Consider the following 18,560-nt stretch of genomic DNA (forward strand, 5'->3'; position numbering starts at 1 on the left):
GTTCTCCAAATTCTTATCTTGTCTACATTTTATTGCCAAATTTATGTTAATATTAAAACCTAAATTTGCCTAGAAAGTGTAAAATAATGAAATTTTGGTGGCATAAAATATATCAAATTTTATTTTATATGAATTTTCTACATTTGTCAAAAATATTCTACTTCTTCCAATTAACAACATGGATTTCCAGAACTTTATTAGGACTCATGAAGTTTTGTTTTACTTATTATAAATCTGTCAAAAATCCTTCAATTTAACGAGCTGAAACTTTCCACAGCTATAGTTATTTTGGGATATGTTGAACTTGTTATACTATTAATATTGTGTTATTATTGTGTGTAGTATATGTAAAGCCCTTGCTCCTTCATTTTAGTTATCTTGATCATGTCAGGTACCTTACAAACATTATTTATTTACTGCCATGCTACTATTGCTATATCAATGCTGATTATCTTCCAGAGTAATCAATAATGACATAGATACAAGTACATACACAAGATACTTGTTCATATATACATGTGATCATAGTCTTATATTACAAATGTGTTTTTTTAAAGCAAACATTTTTTCCTTCCCACATCTTTATACACAAGCATTGAATTGGTACATCATTTCATAAATCTCATCAGAGGTAATAATTTAAAATTGTTCACCTTGGTGGAATGCTAATATAATTTCAGTTTCAAATTATTACAGAAAATTTTAAGTGATTTTTACATTTACTGCAAAACCAATGGACTTTTTTGTATGCCAGACTCTTTATTATCTCCTCTAAATTTTCTGCTTTATAATCGTTTCTCACACCATCTTAGTTCTGTACAAGTAATGTGACATTATAAAAACTGTCTAAATACATATAAATGTGGAAGATATTCACATTTCAATTCATTCGGAAATTGTAATAGCTCATTTTTCTAGGGATTTCATTGTCTGCTCAAAACCAGAGCTCCATCAAAATAGCTTTGCAACTACTATTCAATATTCATTTACTGAAAATGGTACAATGAGAACACCACATGATGAAATGTTGTGCAGAAAGAACCAAATGTTCTATAACCCAGAAAGAAAAGTGAATTTTAAAAGAAATGCACTAAATAAATGAAAGAATGCATTTTCAAAGATAGCATTTTGTATTGTGTCTCATACCACTACTTTAAGTAGCGATGATTCATGAAGTGCTAATTTTTATGGATGCTGAAAAAAGCATGTGTTCTCTAAGAATAAAATCTTTACTGCTCTTCTTATGTTAATTACAGAAATAAAGTCCAGCTGCATTTACACTCATATTTTACAATATATATTTTTGGGAAAGGATTTTAGCATTTAGGTAATGGATATTATGAGTACTGGGATGAAATAATGGCTTTTTAAAATTATACTTTAAGCTCTAGGGTACATGTGCACAACGTACAGGTTTGTTACATATGTATACATGTGCCATGTTGGTGTGATGCACCCATTAACTCGTCATTTACATTAGGTATATCTCCTAATGCTATCCCACCCCCCCCGCACCACCCCACTACAGGCCCTGGCCCTGGTGTGTGATGTTCCCTGCCCTGTGTCCAAGTGTTCTCATTGTTCAATTCCCACCTATCAGTGTGAACATGCGGTGTTTGGTTTTTTGTCCTTGTGATAGTTTGCTGAGAATGATGGTTTCCAGCTTTATCCATGTCCCTACAAAGAAGATGAACTCATCATTTTTTATGGCTGCGTAGTATTCCATGGTGTATATGTGCCACATTTTCTTAATCCAGTCTATCATTGATGGACATTTGGGTTGGTTCCAAGTCTTTGCCATTGTGAATAGTGCCTCAGTAAACATAGGTGTACATGTGTCTTTATAGCAGCATGATTTACAACCCTTTGGATATATACCCAGTAATGGGATGGCTGGGTCAAATGGTATTTCCAGCTCTAGATCCTTGAGGAATCGCCACACTGTCTTCCACAATGGTTGAACCAGTTTACAGCCCCACCAACAGTGTAAAAGTGTTCCTATTTCTCCGCATCCTCTCCAGCACCTGTTGTTTCCTGATTTTTTAATGATTGCCATTCTAACTGGTGTGAGATGGTATCTCATTGTGGTTTTGATTTGCATTTCTCTGATTACCAGTGATGATGAGCATTTTTTCATGTGTCTGTTGGCTGCATAAATGTCTTCTTGTGAGAAGTGTCTGTTCATATCCTTCACCCACTTTTTGATGGGATTATTTGTTTTTTTATTGTAAGTTTGTTTGAGTTCTTTGTCGATTCTGGATATTAGCCCTTTGTCAGATGAGTAGATTGTAAAAATTTTCTCCCATTCTGTAGGTTGCCTGTTCACTCTGATGGTAGTTTCTTTTGCTGTGCAGAAGCTCTTTAGTTTAATTAGATCCCATTTGTCAATTTTGGCTTTTGTTGCCATTGCTTTTGGTGTTTTAGACATGAAGTCCTTGCCCATGCCTATGTCCTGAATGGTATTGCCTAGGTTTTCTTCTAGGGTTTTTATGGTTTTAGGTCTAACATGTAAGTCTTTAATCCATCTTGAATTAATTTTGTATAAAGTGTAAGGAAAGGATCCAGTTTCAGCTATCTACATATGGCTAGCCAGTTTTCCCAGCACCATTGATTAAATAGGGAATCCTTTCCCCATTTCTTGTTTTTGTCAGATTTGTCAAAGATCAGATCGTTGGAGATGTATAGTATTATTTCTGAGGGCTCTGTTCTGTTCCATTGGTCTCTATCTCTGTTTTGGTACCAGTACCATGCTGTTTTGGTTACTGTAGCCTTATAGTATAGTTTGAAGTCAGGTAGTGTGATGCCTCCAGCTTTGTTCTTTTGGCTTAGGATTATCTTTGCAATGCAGGCTCTTTTTTGGTTCCATATGAACTTTAAAGTAGTTTTTTCCAATTCTGTGAAGAAAATCATTGGTAGCTTGATGGGGATGACATTTAATCTATAAATTACCTTGGGTAGTATGGCCATTTTCACGATATTGATTCTTCCTATCCATGAGCAAAAATAATGGCTTTTAAAAGTTTACTTGGCATTTTTTTATCCTTCTCAATAAAAACTCCTTTTTATTTCAGCACGTTGGTTTCTATTGTCATTCAAATCAACAGGGAAATTACTCAGGTAAGATTTTAAAGAAAATACCCTCCAAAAAATAAATCACATTTTGGAAAAAATATTGAATTATGTTAATTGGCTTAATGGATTGATTTTTTTAATCTTTGTGTTTCTTTTGGGGTTCTAGTGAATCAAGACATTTAGTTTCAGGACTCTAATTTTTGTAATAAGCCTCTTTTCTTCTTTGCACTTTTTTTTTTTTTTTAAACAGAGGTGGGTTATTGCTATGTTGCCCAGTCTGGTCTTGAACTCCTGGGCTCAAGTGATCCTCCTACCTTGGCCTCCCAGAGTGTTTGGATTACATGCATGAGCCATCATATCTGGCAAACCTCTTTTCTTCTGATAAAGACTTCCAATTTCCTATTCTACAAATTTATTCAGACAATTTCTGTAACAGGAATTTGACTCTTCAATGCTTTGTAATAAAAACAGGAACAAAACAAAACAAAGTTTTTTGCAATCAGTTGAATATCTCATGTATTAAAAAATTCACACATGCAAAAAGTATGATGGTAGCTAGGCTACCACTAATGCTAAATTCCCAAATTCTTGGTATAATGTTTTCAGATCAGTTTTTTCTTTGACACTTATTAATTTAGTGGTAAATATATGAGAAGCCTAAAAAGTTTCTCATATTCATAAGTATATTAAGCTATTATAGTATACTGAAGCATCTCCTTTAATATGCTTAAACTCCTTTGCTATTAAAACCTGTATTGTTGCTATAATACCCACATGATTGATTAAATATACAATATTTTTACAGTATTACAGATGCAAAACATGCCACTTGTGATATTCAATCTAATATATCCAACAATAGTGCAAGTAAAAGTGAAAGGGATTATCTGGCCACTTAACATTGGTCATTTCACTTTTGGAGAGATTGGATTTGCAGAATATATGTAGTTATTAAAAACATATAGCAACATAGTTTCAGGGAAAATTTGAAATACAAAAATGTAATTTAATTTGCTAAGTAATAACTACAAAATTTAAATGTCAATTATAAATTCTGATGACCGTAATTTATTGTTTCATTATGTTAATATATACTTATTATATATTATATAATAAGTTGATTCACATATCATTTTTAAATACCAATATTACAAAGTGTTTTGGAAATTCTACAGAAATAATAGTAGCTATGTTAAATAATAATTTATTAAAGGTGGGTCGCTATGTTAATATAATACTTGCAGCAAACAGGTCAAGTAGCTTTATTAATTGCATATAATAAACACTTTAGCAAAGATTAGAGGATTTAATTCAGTTGTTGCAAGTCACAGATCAATTGAGTAACATAAATTCCTAAGATTTATGCTAAACTTTGGAACAACATAAAATCAAGGTGTTAAACAGCTAAATCATCCAGAATCTCAGTATCATTCTCTTCCATTTAGGCAAAAAGCAGAATGTTAGAGGGAAAAACTGTATTGGACAAAATGATTTACTTGTCATCCAAATGAAAAATAGGAAAGACATTTAAGGTCCAGTTAGATATTGTTACATATAGATGCCTAATCAATCCAGCACCATTTGCTGAAAAGACAATCCTTTTTAAATTGAAATACGTTTATCATCATATGTGTATAATTCAGGACTGTATTCTATCCTGTTAATTTCTGTGACTACTATATTCAGTTGATTACTGAGGGTTGATGTTGATTCTTGAAATCAGGTAAAGTGAGTCCCCCAAATGTTTTATTTTTGAAAATTGTGTTGACTATTTTAGGTCTGTTGTTTTCTATATAAACTTTAGAAACAGCTTGTCAATTTATAGAAGGAAACAACCTTTTTGTCATGATTTTGATTGGAACTGCAGTATTTCTACAGATACATTTGAGGAGAATTGACATATTAACTTTGAGTCTTCTGATCCATATATAAAGTACATTTCTCAAAATTTTTAGATCTCTCTTGATTTTAATCATTAACATCTTGTAGCAACTGGCAAACTAATATTGTACATAATTTATTAGATTTCTGCCTAAATATTCTGATTATTTTTATTAGTATTGTACACAGTGCTACTATTTCAATTTTCACTAGTTCCTTGCTAGCATAACAGTAGTCTTGATTTTTGTATACTTAACCCGTAATCTGTGACCTTGTTAAATAACTTTTTAGTTCTAGAAGCATTTTTCTAGATTATATGAGGTTGTCTAAACAGATAATTTATTGTTTACAAGTAAAGACAGTTCTATTTATTTGTTTCTCATATATAAGCATTTAATTTATTTTTCTTATCTGATTGTCATGGCTAAATCCTTTTAGTACAAGGGTAAATAGAAAGAATAAAAGTGGATATCAATGACTTTCTCCCAAAATCACTGAGGAAGAGTTAATATTTTACGGGAAAGTATGGTGTAAGCTTTATGTTTTACTGTAGATGCTCTTTATCAGACTGAGAATGTATTCTTCTATTCTGAATTTGCTGATAGTTTTCAAAAGCAATGGATATTGACTTTCTTCAAATACATTTTACATCTCTTGAGACGATCATATTGTTTTTGCTTTCTTTTGTTTTGTTTTTCTCACATTAGCCTATTATTATCATGGCAGAAACGGTAGTCACTTTTGCACCAACCTGACAGTACATGACACATTGACTGAATTTTTCTGATGTTTATCCAACCTTTCATTTCTAGGATAAACCCCAATTGATCATGATGGTTTTTTTTTATTTTATTACTCAATTTGTTTCCATACAACGTTGTTAAATTTTGCACTTATATGCCTAAGAGGCATAGGCACAGAGTTTTCTGTTCTTGTAATATGTCTTACTTTGCTATCAAGGTCATGTTGGCCTCATAAAATAAATTGCAATGTGTTCTATTTATTGAAAGAATGATTACGGGATTAATATTACTTCTTTCTTCAATCCTGGGTAAAATTTCACAGTAATGTCATCTGTTCCTGAATTTTCTTAGGTGGGAGATTTGTAACTATGAAATTAATGTTTTTAGTAGATACATACCTATTCAGGTTACCTCCTTCTTCATAAGGGAGCTTTTAGTTAATATTTGTAGGATCTATTAATCTCTCCTCATCTATTCGTACTATTCTTAGTTGGTGTCTTCTCTTGTTTTCTCAGTGTTTTATTAGAAATTCATCAATTTTTAAATCAAAGACTCAGTATTTGGTTATATTGATTTTTATTTATTTATTTTTATTTTTACTTTTCTTCAAATAAAATATATAAATATATATATATATATATATATAATTGCTTACCTGATCTTATCTTTACTACTTTCTTCATTGTGCCTACTTTGGAAATATCCTCTTTACTACTAGTAATATATTTTGTTCTGATGTGCACTTTGAATGATATAGCCTCACAAGCTTTATTGGTTAGTGTTCTCGTGGCATGACTTTCTTTTTCTTTTTTTTCTTTTTTTCTTTGAGACGGAATTTTACTCTTGTTGCCCAGGCTGGAGTGCAATGGAGTGATCTTGGCTCACCATAACCTCCACCTTCTGGGTTCAAGCGATTCTCCTGCCTCAGCCTACCAAGTAGCTGGAATTACAAGTACACGCCACCGCATCCGGCTAATTTTGTATTTTTAGTAGAGACGGGGTTTCTCCATGTTGGTCAGGCTAGTCTTGAACTCCCAACCCCAGGAGATACACCTGCCTCGGCTTCCCAAAGTGCTGGGATTACAGGCGTGAGCCACCATGCCCAGCGGGCATAACTTTCTAAATCCTTTTATTCTCAACTGGTCTGTGACTTTACGATTTACAATTGTAATTACAATTAATTTACAATCAATTATTTTTAAAATAATATTTTATTTTACATGGTCATCTACAGCATATTATCTTTTTTTCCACTGATTGTTATTTCATCTTTCTTGTTACATTTTTCCACGTGTGGGGGGTCTATGTTTTACCTATTTGTCAATCAGTCTGTATTGTGTCAAGCAATCTTAATTTCTAATGCTTTATAATGAATTTTGTTATCTTTCTATATGTAAAGATGATGTAGTTTCACATTTATGCACCTAACTTTTATGACATTCAATATTTTTATAATTTTCTCCATAAAGTCTATTCTTAGGTTTATTCTTATGTATTTCACAATTGTTGTGCCATTATAAATGGCATTATTTTTATTTATATGGTGTTTTACTTTGTTGCTGTTATAAAATTTGCTATTAGTTTTAGATATTTAGATATTATATATTTAAATATTTAGGTAATTTCAGATCTAGTAAACTTGCTGAAATTTCTCATAATTTAGCGGGGTTTATTCACAGTTTTGATTTTGGGGTTTATTCATAGTTTTGATATTTGGATTGTTTAATGTAGAAGATGGCAACCAATGATTTTATTTAATTTCATTTACTGTGCGTTGCATTTTTTCTTCTTTCTCATGGACTACCTAGAACATTCATTACAATGTTAAATGGAAGTGATGTAAGTGGACATCTTTTTTTTGTTGTTCTTGGTATTACATTGTTTGCATTGTGCTAATATTCCACAGTCTTTTTGTAGATATATTTTGTCTAGATAAGAAAACTTCTATTTTTTTCACTTCAAAACAATTTCTATTTTTCTTTTTTAAAGGGTTATTAAATTTTATTCAATTCTATTTCTGCATCTATTGATCTGCATCTATTAATATTAGGTGGCTTATTTTTTTTCTCATTTAACTCTTTCAGTGATAAAATATGTGAGTGGATTTTCCAATATTAACCTATACTTGAGTATTTGAATAAACAGTAGGTTGTAATATAAATCATACATTGTTAGATTTTATTTGCTTATTATTGTTATTATCATTTTTTAGAAATTTACCATCCAGTTAAAAGTGAGATTAGCTTAATCTTTTTTATAATATTTGTATAGTTTATTGTTTTTCTATAAAATTTAAAAAAGTAATTAATATATTCATATTCTGCTTAGAAGAGAATACATAGTATTTGATTCTAATAATAATCCCTTTTGTTTTTCTTAGTCTTGTTTTTAGTTTTCATTCTCTCTGTATTAATATTTCCAAAACTAAGCGTAATCACGATTTTAGTCTTCTACAGTAAGTACTATTTTGCATATGCTTACATATTTATCAATTTCTTAGCCCAATCTTTTGGTCTAGGAGGTAAGATACTATGATTGGCAAGTTTCAAAAAGAATTAGACAACATTAGATGAGGAGTGAGTCAAAACAGTTCCTTCCAAAGCAGAGCATATATCTGGATAAGGGAGACAGATGGACAAAGAGAGCTGAGTGAGCTAAATAATTGAAATTCACTGCAAATGTAACAAGTTAGCCTCATTAACAACTGTACAGCACAAACTTGAAAGGAGGCTGTGATGAATTTACTGTCGATTTGTGTTCTTGTTAACTTCATCTTCTGGCTTAGTGTCTTTCTCTATGTGTTCACATATCTTTTCTTTTGGAATGTAAATTGCCCTGAACTTTTGTCTTTTGTTTACCTATTATAAATTATTAACCACTACCAAAACAATGTTAATGAAAAACAAAGTTTTTTTTTTTAAAGATTGATTTATAGCATTGCCAAAGGCAGAGGAAGAGAACCTAGAATAAGATAGTGAGGTAGAGAATTTAGAATAAAAGAGATAGAAAGAAATTTTATTTAATGGATACTTTTTGTTGAGTTTTATTCTATCACTTATCTGTTTGACCATTAATTTGCTTTTGCTATCTACATAAAAATATGCATAGCATCCTCAATATTATTCTTCTAGAGAAATATATTTTCTTATATTATTATATGGAATTGATATAGAGATGGAACATTTAACAAGAAAGTGAATGTTAAATGCCTTCCCAACTTACTCCAAGATCTAGTCTGATTTCTCACTTAAGGAGAGCAATAAAAATAGAGGAACGACAGTTTAGAAGTTTTGCTGTTTTAAACTTTTTTTAGTTTTACTTCAGAATAGTATCCAGTTCAAAGACTGTCAATTAAAAAAAAGGTTTCATTTTAAAGTTCAGTGTCAAGAACTATTCAAATGTAGTAAATGATTCAAGTTTATATAATGTAGCCCATAAATAACCATTTATTCATACTATAACATTATTTATATGGCAAAGGGTGTTAAATTAAGAGAACTAAAAATCCATTGGATTTTCCAAGGTTGAAATCATTCAGTATATTTGAATGAACCAATCTGAGCTATATGAAGGCTTTATTAGCAACTATTTAATTCACCACTACACATGAAAATGGATCCAATTCATGAATCGTATTTAAAAACCCAGATAAAAAGTCTCTTTGCAATGAAGTTGCTAAGCCATGCAGCTATGAGCTAAGTATCTCTGCAGATCATCAGGTAGAGAAGTCAACATGTGAGCCTGAAGCTGGAACAAACTCCAAAGAGATAAAATCAGAAAAATTAGACAAAGGAGAAAATCAAATGCAAGGAAAGAGAAAGAAACAGGGAATGGTTACTGACCATGTGATAGAGACACGGTGGGACAATTCACTGATACAGGATATACCAGAAAAATCATTCACAGTGGATATTTCTGGTAGTAAGAATTGAATTTAAAAACTTGCATTGTACTTTCATAAAGTTGCATAGTTGTAGGCTGAGTTTTCTTTTTTAATGTGGACAAAAATTGGTCTTGGAAAATTCCTTGAATGAAGCTTTTGTCTCACGTAAGAAGCATGATAGTTTTTGAAGAAATTGGCAATTGTTTTAATAATCAACTATATAATCTAACAAATAGCGAAATAAAAATAAGATCTAGACATTTCTGTATGGCTTCTTTATATCCCTCAATGCCACATACCAGGTTTTGTTTTTTATATATATATATATGTTTTTTGCTAAATCTTGCTCCCATAACCATCAACAAATACAGCCACATTTCATCACTTTCTCAAGCTTTCCATTTAATTATCTCTTTGTTTAGATTATGCCCTGCCTCTTATTTTATAGGGAAAATAAAGATCAACAAAAATAAATTTCAGTTTGTACCACATGTATCATTCTTCATTCTCAAACAATAGTTCTTAATTTTCTAAAAAATGCAATCTTTCTACTAGTATTAGTGATCTTCAGCACTCTGATTGTGTTCTACAATATTGCCCCTATATTTTCCAATTCCACTATTTGATGTTTTTTTGAAACCATAAACATACTCAGCTCTATCATCATTTTTGAAAAACTCTCCTTAATCCCTGTATCAAAGGAGTGGGAGGGGAAAGAATGGAGTAAAATTGAAAGACCATTCAAACCAGACACAAAAAATATCATGTTACAGGTCTGTTGCTTTTTAATGTTGGAACACAATAAAGCTACTTATCTTTTCTGATCCTTAGCTAATTAATTTACAAAATGGGATGTCATCTACCCGTGTTCTTGTATTGATTGAAATCATTTACATGAAAATCCCAGTATATTCTATCTGTCATTGCAGAGAGCTCAACAAATTGAAATTGGTATTATTTGGATGTCAAGTTTATAACCTTATAGGTAGTCTTCTTTTTCCTCCTTCCCAGGCACACACTCCTTTTGGGTCTATTACTTCTACAGAAGCAGAGTGTGTTTCTCTGATTGGGAGCTGGAGAGCTTTCTGTCTGTCCCGCAGCAGTCGGCCCAGGTTGCTGTGGATCCTTACAAGACAAGACTTGTATTGGGACAGGCAGATTTGCTATCTTGTCATAAAAAATATATATACATTTTGCTTCTATAGCCACCCAATCATTTCCTTGGCTTTGGGACTTCGGGGCAGGTTTTTTTCCTTCAGTTAAGCCTTTCACTTTGATGACAGACGAGTCTAGAAATGGGCATTGCTTTTCTGCCTGTGTAACACTTTAAATGGCTCTGTCCCATCTCCAACACTTACCACAATGTTTGTCATGAGCAAAAGTTAGATGCCTGTAGAAAAGATCTTGCAAGTGAAAGTATATTTGTTTGTTTGCTTGTTTGGTGTTAACAGAGTTTCTAACTATTGTGTTGGATGATCCTCAAGATTTACAGTTTTTAGCTACTTTCTTCTATTTTAATGGTGACCAACCTTTTCTCCTGTGTTCTTCCAAGGGTGAAATAGTAAGTCTATTTCATTTATACCTGGAGAGTTTATTCTAACTTCTTGGGAGTAAAGTTCATTTGTTTGCTTTTAATGTTAGCTCTCTGATAATCTCAAGAAAAATTATGACTTTTTAGATAACCCAGCCTTTTGTTTTTGGATGGGGATGATGTCCTTTTGGAACTTGCAATATCCTAAATAGAAGTGAGACCCCTGTATTCTTCTCTTCTCATACTCTACTTAGAGATAGCATTGTATCACTTTACATGAAAGTAGAAACTACCATTTTATGAAATAATCTATTATGTTTATATTACATACTTTATTAGTGCCCCCATAGACTGCTGAAGTTCTATTTATTTTTAAAAGTGTATTTTGTCTGTCTTTTTCAAAGAGAATAACTTTTATTGATCTAAAGTCAAGTTAAATGACTCTTTCCTTGGTACTCCTCAACCATTACACAGGAACATTTACTGAACAGCATAAAAATGTATCTTATTTCTGAAGAACTAACTTGCTAATGCCAGATATTTTCCTTGATATTTGTTAATTGCTACTGTTTTTTCAAAAGTTACATTCTTCATATCCAACATAAGGTTCTCATTCTGGTATTACATTATTAAAGTCACTTTTTAATTTTTTAGCTGCATATAATTTCAACATCAACCTCTTGTTTTGTTGTTTGAGTTTTCTTCCTTATAACATTTTCCTTTATGTTTTTATTAAATTGCTTCATTGTTGTTGCAAGTATTATGAAGTTTATTAATTTTTTTAAAACCCCTGGGTGTTGGTGAGAAAGATCTCTTTTATGTCAGTAGGAATAGCAAATTATATGTTTGGTTTATATATATTCAGGTAAAGAGAAAAATCACAGCTTTTTCTGTTGACGTTTTTAAATTTTTTCTTTATTTTTGCTTTTCTGTAATGTAGAAATAATATGTGTAGGAATATTTTTTCTGTTATTTGTCTTTCTTGGTGTCCTCTGAGCTTTCTAGGTCTCTGGTTTTGTGTCTGACATTAATTTACAGAAATTCTTGGTCCTTGTTGCTTCGAATATTTTTTCTGTTTTTTTTTTTCTCTCTTTCTTCTCCTGTGGTGTTTCCATTACACATATGTTAAACATATGTCCCACAGTACCTGGATATTCTGTTCCTTTTTTTCTTCTCTTTTTCAGTTCTGGAGGTTTTTACTGTAATATTCTCAAGCTCAGGTCAGATATTCTTTTCTTATCCCTATCCAGTCTACGAATTAGACCATGAAAGACATTCTTCACATCTGTGGCAATGCATTGTAACTCTAGCATTTAAAATAATTCTTAGAATTATTTTGTCTCTGATTACATTGTCCTTCTATTCTTAATTCTTGTCTATTTATCCATTAGGACTATTAGCAATATTAGCCATAGTTGTTTTATATTCTCAGTCTGGTAATTCCAACATACTTCCCATATCTGATTCTGGTTTGATGCTTGATCTTTCTTTTCAAACTGTGTTATTTGCCTTTTATTATGTCTTATAATTTTTTCTTGAGAATTGTACATGATGTACTGAATAAAAGAAACTATAGAAATATGCCATTAGAAGTGTGGTGGCAAATGTAGGGGGAGGATTTGCATTCTGTAGTTTTATGATTAGGTCTCAGTAATGTACTGAGCTTGTACACAACTCTAGAATGTACATTTTGCATGTGCTCCTCAGTCACCTTCTTTCCTCTTGTAAGACAACGTGTCTACCGTGGGCTGCATTGGGGTATTTCCCTTCTGCTACTTGAAAGATTAGAGGGAATTTGAATTGGGTATTTTTATTCCTCCATGTGAAATACTATATCTAATTGGAGTTGAGTATTTCCTTTCCCCAGGTCAGTTAGTCTCTGATAAAACACCAGCACTTTAAGCTCTAGTTAACATGTTTTTACTGAGGGCAGATCCTGTTAAGAACAAGACACTTCTCTGGCATATTTCAAAATATTTCCTTTACCCTCTTTTTTTTTTGCTGGAAGAACATGGCAATTTTTCTCTAGTAACTATAAGTACCTTGTAGAGTTACTGGAGGTAAAACTCATTAAACTGTGGGAGCCCCACTATGAGTGATCCCCACTGGAATTTTAACTCTGAGTTTTCCACACCGAGTCTCCAGCAATTTGTCAATTATAGTTCAGGTTTTATTAACTGGCACTGGTTCCAACAGAGGTTGTCACTTGTCGGTTCCTGCTGTAGTAAATTGTGATTATTTGTATTTGGGTGTTGGTTTCTCCAATTTGGGAGGTAGTGGCTTGCCCTGTGATCTCACTTATTTTATTAAGAAGAGTTGTTAATTTTTCAGGTTATTTAGCTTTTCACCCTTTGTTAGGATGAAGTGGCAACTTCCAAGCTTCTTACATCACAACAGAAATAAAAAAAGGATCTATAATTTTTATGATTCCCTACTTCTTTCTCCTTCTAGCTACAATATACAAATGGTAAATTACCTGTTTGGCAGTAGCCTCCCAATCTTCATAGTGACACATCTCAACGTTATTTTTGTGTACTTGCTTTTCAGAGCCTTCTCTCATATATTTAGCTAACTTCTGCTAATATCATATATTAAGAAAATTGACTATTTTTTTCCCAGGTTTCCTGGTAGTTAACTTCTAAATGCATAAAATCTTCTAAGTGATAGGAGTGTCTTTGTTATTTATGGTGCAATTTTCCACTGCACCTAAATTTATGCTTATGAGATCACTCAGGATGAAGCCTAGTCTTACCAGAAAGACCATGTGTGAGCCAGGTGGTATCACTTCAGATTTCTCCAGAGAGAAGAGGGGAGCTGGAGATTGAATTCGGTCACATGCCCAATGTTTCAATTATGTCAATATTTGTCCAATAAAACCACCAGACACATAGCTGAGGTGTACCTCCTGATTGAACACATGCATATGTTTAGATGGTGACACATCTTGATTCCATGGGGAGCGGACATGGGAGCTCTGAATTCCAGGCCTTCTTAGACCTCATTCTATATGTCTCTTCATTTAACTAATTCTGATTTGTATATTTTAAAATATAACTATAATCATGAGTACATGACAGTTGTCTGAGTTCTGTCAGCTATTGTAGCAAATCATTGAACATGAGGGGGTTGTGGGAATCTCTGAATTCATAGCCAGTTGATTGGAAAAATGCATGGCCTAGGGACTCTCAAACTTGTGGCTGCATCTGAAATATGGACAGTTTGTTGGGGACTGTGTCCTTAACTTGTAGGGTTTTCACTAAATCAGGGTAGTTTGTAACCAAATTGTACTGCAGTCTGGAAATCTAAGAGATATTTTAACAATTATTAAATGTCACTGAGAAGACATGTTTCTTACTCCATGTTTTGCTCCTTGTATATGTGTAAGCCTCATTTTTCATGTATAAATTTTTACTTTTGAGAATTAAATGGAGGAAAAATTTGTAAAGCCTGTGAAATATGTGGCATTGAAAATGCATGTGCATTAAATGAATGAGGAACACTTTTATTTTTGTAAATAATCATCAAAAATTAGGACTTGTAAAATATTAATTTCCACCCCCTTAAGCAACATGAAAGATTGACAGTATTGACAACAATATGACAGGTTATTCCACTCACCTATTTGCAAAAGGTTGAGCTGATCTGAATTTAGAGTTTTGAATTCATTGGAGTTTTATACGCTAATCACCTGCATCCATTATAAAGTTAAATGAGCAATTGTGTAAGCATATAAAATGAGATAGTTCTTAGTTCGGTAAAGCTAATCAAATTGAAGTATATGTTATTCTCAATGAAACTTTGAGTGCAGAAAAAGAATAAGAAAAATAGAAAATCAACATTAGAATGTAGAGTAATAATTGTCATGACTTAGATTGAAATAATTACTAAAATTATTGTGCAAAAATTTAAGCAGAAGAACTATTACATGTTCTCAAAGAAGTCACCCATGAGGCATCTAATCATCATGCCTCATGGGGGACTTCTTTGAGAACATGTAAGTTGGTTTAGAGATTAGCTCCTAAAATAAAGAGACAATATTGATGGATACACTGGTGAAGTTCCAGCAAATTTTCTTAGTTTTAATATGTGTTCTACAGTCATTTGAGATGTTAATAGGAGGAGAGGCTGGATGAGGGCAATGCAAGAATTCTATATTGTGTTTTCAACAGTGTATAATTTTAAAACATCTCAAAAATAAAAATTAAAGGAAAGCTTAACTTACTATTGGTTGCTAGCACCTTGTATTGAAAGAAGAGGATGGATTCTACAGGGCATAAGGGAACTTTGACTATGTTATGTATATATCTTGAAGATGAGGGTGTTTACATGACTGTATTCCTTTTTAAAAACTCATTATACTATACATTTAATTAGATTGCATTTTTGTATGTTATAATATAACATTCAAAATGTAGAGACTTACCTTAGGGATATTCCTGCTTTGGTTCCCGACCATCATAATGAAACAAATATTGCAATAAAGCAAGTCATACAAATTTTTTGGTTTCCCAGTACATATAAAAATTAAATTTATACTCTACTGTAGTCTATTAACGGTGCAATAGCAGTATGTCTATAAAACAATGTACGAACCTTAATAAAAAATACTTTGTTGCTAAAAAATGCTAAGAGTCATTTGAACTTTCAGCTAGTTACAATCCTTTTGCTGGTGGAAGATCTTAACTCAATGTTGATGGTTGCTGACTGATCAGGGTGGTGGCTGCAATGGTTAGGGTGACTATTTTCTCTTTCTTTTGAAACTGAGTCTTGATCTGTTGCCCAGGCTGGAGTGCAGTGGTGCAGTCCCGACTCACTGCAACCTCCACCTTCCCAGTGTAAGTGGTTCTCCTGTTTCAGCCTCCTGAGTAGACAACTACTTAAAATAAGACAAAAATAAGGTTTCCTGCATCAGTTGACTCTTCCTTTTACAAAATACTTACCTGTAACTTGTTATGCTGTTTGATAGCATTATACCCACAGTAGAACTTCTTTCAAAATTGGAGTCAATCCTCTCTAACCCTGCCACTGCTTTATCCATTAAGTTTATGTAGTATTCTAAATCCTTTGCTGTCATTTGAACAGTATTTGCAGCATCTTCACCAGAGGTAGATTCCTTCTTGAGAAAACTCTTTGTTCATCCATAAGAATCAACTCCTCATTAGGTACAGTTTTATTATAAGATTGCTGCAATTAAGCCACATTTTTAGGATCCACTTCTAATTCTAGTTATCTTGCTATCTCTACCACATCTGGAGTGACTTTCCCTACTGAAGTCTGGAACCTTTCAAAGTCATCCATGAGGGTTGGAATCAACTTCCTCCAAACTCTTGTTTATGTAGATATTTTAACCTTCTCATATAAACATGAATGTTTTTAATGGTATCTAAAATGGCAAATCTTTTCCAGAAGGTTTTCAATTTACTTTGCCTGGATCCATTAAAGCAGCCACTATCTATGGCCGTTATAGCCTTACAAAATTTATTTCTCAAATAATAAGACTTGAAATTCAAAATTACTCATAGATTCATGACATGCAGAAAGCAGGTGTTTTAACAGGCATGAAAAGCAACATTAATCTCTGTGTACATCTCCATCAGAGCTTCTGGGTGACCAGGTGCATTGTCAATGAGCAGTAACCTTTTGAAAGTAATCTTTTTATAAAAATAGAAGCCACACAAAGATCTAAAAGAGTGTTGCCTGCTCAGATCCGGAACAGAGGTACTTATTAACCTTTGTTTTCCAGTTTAGTTATCAAAGCATTGTGTGAACAAAATGCTGAGTGTCACACTGGCATTACAAATAGGCCCCAAATTTTGAGCTTTTAACGAGATTGAGAAATATTTTATGAGATTTAACTCAATATGCCTTAACATATCCATGAGGTAGTTAAGTAAATAGTACTACCTATTTTAATACATAGTAAACAGAAGCATGGGTAAGTGACATACTCATACTTTAAGCAATAAGAATGAGAAGAAACCACAGAAGCTTGGGGCCTTCTCTCTAGCGCTAAACCCCAAAAAATTAGCTTTTTTTTTTTTAAGCATCAAATCACTTAAGATTTTCTTCTTCCTCCTCCTCCTCCTCATCCTCCTCCTCCTTCTCCACCTCCCCCCCTCCTTCTCTCCCTCCTCCTCCTCCTGCTGCTGCTGCTTCTGCTTCTTCTTCTTCTGCTGCTGCTGCTTCTTCTTCTTCTTCTTCCTCTTCTCTTTCTTCTTCTTCTTCCTCTTTTTCTTCCTCTTCTTCCTCTTCCTCTTCTTCCTCTTCCTCTTCCTCTTCCTCTCCTTCTCCTTCTCCTTCTTCCTTCTTCTTCTTCTTCTTCTTCTTCTTCTCTTCTCTTCTCCTTCTCCTTCTCCTTCTTCTTCCTCTTCTTTTTCTTCTTCTTCTTCCTCTTCTTCGCTACTTATTACTATAATATCTTTTTCCAAACCTAGTACTCTTTTCTTCAATAATGTGGTAAAAACTGATTATAACCCTTATTTCAAGCTAGGCCTCTGCTTCTACCTGAATTGGTACAAAATTAAGAAATTATCTTTTAAGAACTAAAATTGTATTTGAAATTTTTATTTTAGGTTGCAGAAACCAAAACAAGCAAACAAACACAAATAACTTGAAAATAGGCATGTCAAATGATGTAAATTCACCCTTTCCAGGGAAGCAGAAGGTAGACTCTACTACAAAGAAAAGATGCTTAGTTAATGGAAGTTAAATTTAAAAGTACAGTTAAATTCAGGCTAACTTCTGAAAATCCAGATTTATTCACCTCACTGTGGTACCAGTAACTATACTGAGTCAGATTACTTTACAGTTAACTATATCACCTATAACACAATAATCCATTAACAATGAAATACGCTTATTGGGTATAGTCATACTGGAAGTTCTTAACCATACAGTTGTCTTGCCAAAGTGGATGGATGCACTGTTTTGCAAGGTCCAATAATTTTTTCAGATATTTTTATGACTATTGTTGTAAATACTACAGTGATAGCACTGTATACTGTACTCATGAGACTAAAGTGGAAATAAGACTATTTTTGACAAAAGATACCATTAAATTTCAGACTGTAGAGCCACATTTACAATACCTCAGCTAATTAGTGTTAATTTTGGGGTTGAACTTTTTTTTTTTGACAACAGCAATAGTGGGCTATTTGATTGTCATTAGAAGAAGGTCTAGATTTCCTGCTGTTAATAAAATTACATTGAATTTGTTTTTAGAGGTGATGAAAACTTCCTTTTTGAGAAGTTAGCGTTAAGGTCTTGAAATGTGAACACATTGTTTGTAGTGCTATCCGTTCCTCTCCTGAGATTTTAACTTACTACTGGAAACCCTGAACCAATTATAATAGCTTTTTCCTCTTTATTTTCAAAATGATTTCCTTTGCTTTGATTAGACACTCTTTGCTCCTTTTTTTTTTTTGTAACCATAGTTCATCTAAATGCAGCT

Source organism: Nomascus leucogenys, chromosome 12 (assembly GCF_006542625.1).
Source record: "Nomascus leucogenys isolate Asia chromosome 12, Asia_NLE_v1, whole genome shotgun sequence".
Classification (NCBI taxonomy): domain Eukaryota; kingdom Metazoa; phylum Chordata; class Mammalia; order Primates; family Hylobatidae; genus Nomascus; species Nomascus leucogenys.